The sequence below is a fragment of the Rhinoraja longicauda genome, chromosome 19 (assembly GCF_053455715.1).
Source record: "Rhinoraja longicauda isolate Sanriku21f chromosome 19, sRhiLon1.1, whole genome shotgun sequence".
In the NCBI taxonomy this organism is placed as follows: domain Eukaryota; kingdom Metazoa; phylum Chordata; class Chondrichthyes; order Rajiformes; family Arhynchobatidae; genus Rhinoraja; species Rhinoraja longicauda.
The window spans coordinates 31,863,708-31,870,707 of record NC_135971.1 but is presented as its reverse complement, the minus strand read 5'-3'; positions in this window follow the sequence as shown (position 1 = coordinate 31,870,707).

Genomic DNA, 7,000 nt, shown 5'->3' with positions numbered 1-7,000 from the left:
AGGGGACCGGGTGGGAAGAAGTGTAGTCCAGATAGCTGTGCGAGTCAGTGGGCTTATAGTAAATGTCCGTCAATAGTCTGTCTCCTGTGATGGAGATGGTGAGGTCCAGAAACGGGAGGGAGATGTCGGAGATAGTCCAGGTATATTTTAGGGCAGGATGGAAATCTAGAGGAGATCTAGTTGCTCAATCCCCTTTTTAAATGACTGAACATTGGGAGCGGCACGTGTGTTGGGTGGTAACATTCCATTCCCTTATTGTCCTAGGGTAAAGGGAATATCGGTAGCAAAGTTTATTGAAATTCAGCAAGTTGATTAAATAGGGACCGTTGTTTTGTCTTGTTTCATGGCAGTTGGTGCTCTGGGATGACGGAAGATTTGATGGCGTGATTTTGTGAATCTCTTTGTATATCGCAATATGTCTTAGCCTGATTCTGCAAAGCTCTTGGTTATCTCATCTGAGAAAAGTCAGCATATTATTCACATTTGATTTGCGCTTGTCATTACATACAAAGCGAGCTGCTCGGTGTTGTACTTTCTCCAGGGTGATCTTGTTATTGTTGTTATACGGAACCCATACAGCTCCACATTACTCCAATTTGGGCCTGACCTTGTAGGGGTTCTCTTTGACGGATGTACTACATGCGTGCAAATTTATTTTAAGAAGGCCAAGTGTTTTATTTGCTTTGTTAGACACTTGACCAATATGCGTCACCCAACTGAAATCTTTGCTTAATTTGACTCCTAGATATGGGTGATGGTCGACAGCAAGTAATATATGGCTACCCATGTTGTATTCCAATAGAAGTGGTTTAGTCTTGTGTGAGACATGCATGGTATGACATTTGCTTGTATTGAATGACATCTGCCAGGTTTTCCCCCACTCAAAGAGAGCATCCAGATCCTTTTGTAAGGACAAGCTGTCTTCTGGTGTTTTAATCGCTCTATAAATTATGGCATCATCTGCGAGGAGTCGAACTATGGACGAAACTGCATTTGGAATATCATTGATATACAGTAGGAAGAGCAATGGACCCATGACAGTTCCCCGTGGCACACCTGATGTCACAGGAGTTTCAATATATGTCTCCCCCTCCATGAGAACTCGCTGGTGTCTCCTTGTCAAAAAGATCTCATTCCATTTTAGGAGGTTGCCGTCTATTCCAACATGGTTGAGCTTGTACTGGAGCTGCTTGTGGGGAACCTTATCAAAAGCCTTACTGAAGTCTAATATAATCAGGTCAGTCTGACCCGTGTTATCGAGTGACATGGCGGGTTTCACATGATCAACCCTGTGAAAAGCCATGTTGGTGGTTTGTTAATACCTTGTGGAAGTCAATATGGCCCATGATATGTCAGTGGATTATATGTTCGAGAATCTTGCATGGTATGGAGGTCAGTGAAAGTGGGCGATAGTTTGCAGGATTTATCCTATCTCCTTTTTCATAGATGGGGACAATGTTAGCATTCAGCCAATCTTTGCTTTGCCTCTCGCAGTGTAATCAGTGTTTTAGGGGAACATTATGTGTGATGATACCATAAAAATGCAGAATATATCTCATCTATCAATTCACAGATTTTTGTTTTTTCTTTTTAAATGTTTCTGCAAGTTTCTGCCTACTAAAATGGCGCCATGACATACTACGGTTTTTAGGGTTGAGTGGTCTATCTTGCTCTGCTCTATTATCTTTGCCCACGACAAGCTGGAGAAGGGTCGTGGCCCCAAATTTCTCCCCATCCCCGTTCCTCACAGATGCTGCCTGACCCACTTTTACTCTGCATAAGGTGACCGACTGGTGAGATCCCCGCGCGTCCCGTGATTAGCGGTCCCCGCACCCACCCCCCCCCCCCCCCCTCCCGCCAGGCACGGTCGCACTTTTCCCACACCATTCTGCTGTTTTTATTTCATTTTTTTAACCAAAAATAGTTTTATTCAAGTATTTGCAATAATTTACAGTACCAAATAATTCCAAACAAAACCCACCACCACAATACAAATAAAACAAATTGTCCTTGTACAACTATAACACCATCCTTATTAAGGATGCATTCCACACCCCGCGGTGCCCAGCGGTCCTAGGCGCCATTCTGTTGGCGGGCGAGGCCGCGGATCTCACCCGCTGCTCCGGGAAACGTCCCGTTTCCATACAATAGACAATAGACAATAGGTGCAGGAGTAGGCCATTCAGCCCTTCGAGCCAGCACCGCCATTCAATGCGATCATGGCTGATCACTCTCAATCAGTACCCCGTTCCTGCCATCTCCCCATACCCCCTCACTCCGCTATCCTTAAGAGCTCTATCCAGCTCTCTCTTGAAAGCATCCAACGAACTGGCCTCCACTGCCTTCTGAGGCAGAGAATTCCACACCTTCACCACTCTCTGACTGAAAAAGTTCTTCCTCATCTCCGTTCTAAATGGCCTACCCCTTATTCTCAAACTGTGGCCCCTTGTTCTGGACTCCCCCAACATTGGGAACATGTTTCCTGCCTCTAATGTGTCCAATCCCCTAATTATCTTATATGTTTCAATAAGATCCCCCCTCATCTTTCTAAATTCCAGTGTATACAAGCCCAATCGCTCCAGCCTTTCAACATACGACAGTCCCGCCATTCCGGGAATTAACCTAGTGAACCTACGCTGCACGCCCTCAATAGCAAGAATACTTTTTTTGCGTTGAGCACACAAAGCGCGAAAAGCAACAGCGGGAAGAGACGAGCAAGCCACGCAATGTCCGAGCGGGTGCCCGAGCTTCCAGTGCGGGCTCTGAGGATCGAGGTGAACGCGAGCCAGGACACTGAACCCACCGCAACTGATGGCAGACCGAACTGAGGCCAACAGAAGTAGGAAGCTCGGAGCGTTAGACTTGGGAGAAATTGAGACTAAGTGTGAACCTGAAAGCAAGATTAATTCAGGCTAAATAAGGCAGAGGTCAGTATAACCGAGAAACATCACAAATTGTCAGTCATTGCGAGTCTGAAGAATGGTGCGATGCAAAAACGTCACCTATCCATGTTCTCCAGAGATGTTGTCTGACCTGCTGTTATTCCAGCACTTTGTGTCCTTTTTTGTGGACCAACATCTGCAGTTCCTTGCTTCTACTCTATAAACTGTCAAGCAATGGACTCGACCCTGCTCTGTTCACCTGAATCGTGGTTGATGTTCTGTCGCCCTCGCATCCCATAATTCCTTTAATATCCAAAGGTTCCACACCTTCTAATTTGTGCTACATGTTTCTATATCCAGTCTTATGCACATGGGTCTCGTAAAAACCCAGAGGATGATCAAATTGGAGGTTTTGCTTTCCAGTTTTCCTTAAATTATTCACAATTCACAAATATTCCTGGCCATTAGTTCCTACGCGGACATAACGAGTGGATACATTTCCTTCCTATTCCAAGTTCTTCTCCAGCCCAGAAAAGATTGCCTTAAATGTAACACAAAGTGCTGGAGAAACTCAGCGGGTCAGGCAGCTGGTCTGGGGACATGGGCTGGCAACATTTCATGCCGGCATCTTTCTTTGGATGCTGCCTGACACGCTGAGTTATTTCAGCACTTTGTCTTTTGCTCATGATTCCATAATCTGTCGTTCCTTTTTTCACCAGAGTTGTCTTTTATCGTGGCATGGTACTCCCTTTCTCTGCTGCAGTCTCTGCTGTCCGTTCCCTCGATCATGCCACCATCTGTCGCTACTGCATTACTCTTTTCGCCCTGTACTTGAATGGACACATGTACCATGGACAGTGTGCACATATTCTCTGTAGTCTTTGTCTTCATTCAAACATGAGTAGGAACGTGTTCCTGAGGGATGAGTATTCGCCGACGTCCCTCTGCATCTCTCCATTTGGCTCTTTATCCGTCGTAGCATCCTGTTCCCCCGTCTGACCCTTTGCCCTTCTTTGAATCCTATTATCCCTGCTTTCAACTGCCTATTTCTCAACTCTTGTTTCTTCTGGAGATTGCCATAACGACTGCTCAATTTACAGCTGTTTTCACCATAATTTTCATTAAAGGTATGATTTCAGAGAAATCGCATGATTTTGTTTGCTGCAAGAGAAGAAGCAACACCCAGACACTGGGATTGAGGGCGCCAAGCGTTTTATTTCATTTTATGAATCATTGATTATTTGATTACTGAACAACTACAGAATAAAGCAGGGGAAGTTAGTACTTGGTTCTGGAAGAAATGTGCAGCTTCTCTCCAGGTCTGCACCATCTTCTGTTTCCCTCTTTTGATTCCCGCAGCCACCGCTCCCATTGCCCCGCTTTCCATCGCCACTCTCATTGCCCCACGCTCTGGCACATATTCTATTTCCTCACTCGCTGCTTCTCTCCTCCTTTGTGTCCGTCACCCACCCACTGTTTCTCTCCATCACCTCTACATCTCTCTCCATGCTCTTCCTCTCCGTTATGTAACCGCTCGCCATCTCGTCATCCCTCTCCATCGTCTTTCCTCCTAACCTATACCTCCCTCTTTCCCTAATGTCTTCCCCATTCTCTGATGCCTGTGGTTCCCTCTCTCTCTGTGTAAGAAAAATTAATGTCCTTCCTTACTTAATTTTGATTGGAATTGAACAAGGTAACGGAAGGGTGCTTGGATGCGACAATTGGCATCACTCATTAACCAGGTGCAGAAGAGGTTCGTGGAAATCGGCAAAGTAAGACTAGATGTGTTACCTCTTGTCTGGGAATGTGTTGAAGGGTGGATGATAAAGGCAAGCATGAAATAGTGGAGGAGCTTACAAAACTTGTTTTCCCTTCTGTGAGAAGTTACAGTAGACCACCCGCGCCCCCTCCCGCTAGTGGTATGGGAATGTTACTGTAAATGGCGGGCTTATGATTGGCTCGGAGAGGGGATGGTGGCGCGAGCTGCCTAAAAGGTGAGATAGAATAATGTCGAGATGCCCTTATATTGTGTTTGACTTGTATTAACCATTTGTTGGTGAATAAGATTAACATAAATAAAAAGTATGTTATGACTAATGCAATAATTGGTACCCATGTAGTTGATAGATACTATTCTATGAAAATATTCTAACAAAAAAAAACAAAAGTTGTTTATTGCCCAGTAAATTGTCGGCCAGTTCTGCTGTGAAGTCAGAGAACTGGTGGGCAGTTTACTGCCGCCATTTCTACATGATATAATGCAATAAAATCTCGAAGCAAATCTGCTGTCTCCGCTTTTCTTTTTCCATTAATTTCCCTCTAACTTAATTTCTTCCACAGTCTCCTCATCACCTTTCTCTTACTGCTATTCCCTGATGGATACTCTTACTTTGTTCTGCCTCCCAGTTTTCAGATATCCTGATCAATACTTGATAGGGTGTATTCATTCTCCTTGATTTGTAGCATCCGATGAGCCTAATCATTTCTCCCAGGGCAAGAAACTAACTTTCCGACGAATCATCAAAATTGCACTTCCAATTTCCATCCTGCTTGGACTATCTCCGACATCTCCCTCCCATTTCTGGACCTCACCATCTCCATCACAGGAGACAGACTAGTGACTGACATCTACTATAAACCCACTCACTCGCACAACTATCTGGACTATACTTCTTCCCTCCCTGTCTCCTGCAAAAAGTCAATCCCCTACTCCCAATTCCTCCGTCTACTCCGCATCTGCGCCCGGGATGAGGTGTTTCACACTAGGGCATCAGAGATGTCCTCATTCTTCAGGAAACGGGGCTTCCCCTCTTCCATTATAGATGAGGCTCTCACTAGGGCCTCTTCTACATCCCGCAGCTCCGCTCTTGCTCCCCTACCCCCCCCCCCCCTCCCCATTCGTAACAAGGACAGAATCCCCCTCGTTCTCACCTTCCACCCCATCAGCCAGCGTTTCCAACAAATCATCCTCCAACATTTCCGTCACCTATAACGGGACCCCACTACTGGCCACATTTTCCCATCCCCTCCCCTTTCTGCGTTCCGCAGAGAACGTTCCCTCCATAACTCCCTGGTCCACTCGTCCAATCCTACTCAAACCACCCCATCCCCGGGCACTTTCCCCTGCAACCGCAGGAGATGCAACGCCTGTCCCTTTACCTCCCCCCTCAACTCCATCCAAGGACCCAAACAGTCTTTCCAGGTGAGACAGAGGTTCACCTCACTTCCTCCAACCTCATCTATTGTATCCGCTGCTCTACATGTCAACTTATTTACATCGGCGAAACCAAACGCAGGCTCGGCGATCGTTTCGCTCAACACCTTCGCTCAGTCCGCCTTAACCAACCTGATCTTCCGGTGGCTGTGCACTTCAACTTCCCCTCCCACTCCCAATCTGACATTTCTGTCATGGGCCTCCTCCAGTGCCATAGTGAGGCCCACCGGAAATTGGAGGAACAGCACCTCATATTTCGCTTGGGCAGCTTGCAGCCCAGCGGTATGAACATTGACTTCTCCAACTTTAGATAGTTCCTCTGTTCCTCTCTTCCCCTCCCATTTCCCAGATCTCCCTCTATCTTCCTGTCTCCACCTATATCCTTCCTTTGTCCGCCTTAACCAACCTGAACCACACAGTTCATTAATCAAACCTAGCGCACTTATAATTTTTTATTTAAAAAGCTTACTTGGATTAAGCCATATTCATTACAATGAAATGTCTACCAGATATACACACTTTAATATGCAGTAGCAACAACGTAATGTAATAAAATCAATGGTCCATTGGAAATGTACACACTACCTTTGAAAGGATAATGAGACAAACAATAACTGCTGGAGTAACTCAGCTGGTCAAGCAGCATCTCAGTGAGACATGGAGAGGCGATGCTTTAAAATGGGGGCAGAAAGCCGGTGAAGATATGGGGCGGGTCAAATCCTGTCAAGTGTCCCTCTCCACTTTCTCTCCAGATTTTCCTACCCTACTTTGAAGAAGGGAGCCAACCTGAAACGTCGTCTACCCATGTCTTCCAGAGATGCTGCCTGATCCGCTGAATTACGCCAGCACTTTGTTCTTTAAAAAAATTCAGCATCTGTAATTCTTTGTGTTCTAATGGAAAAGG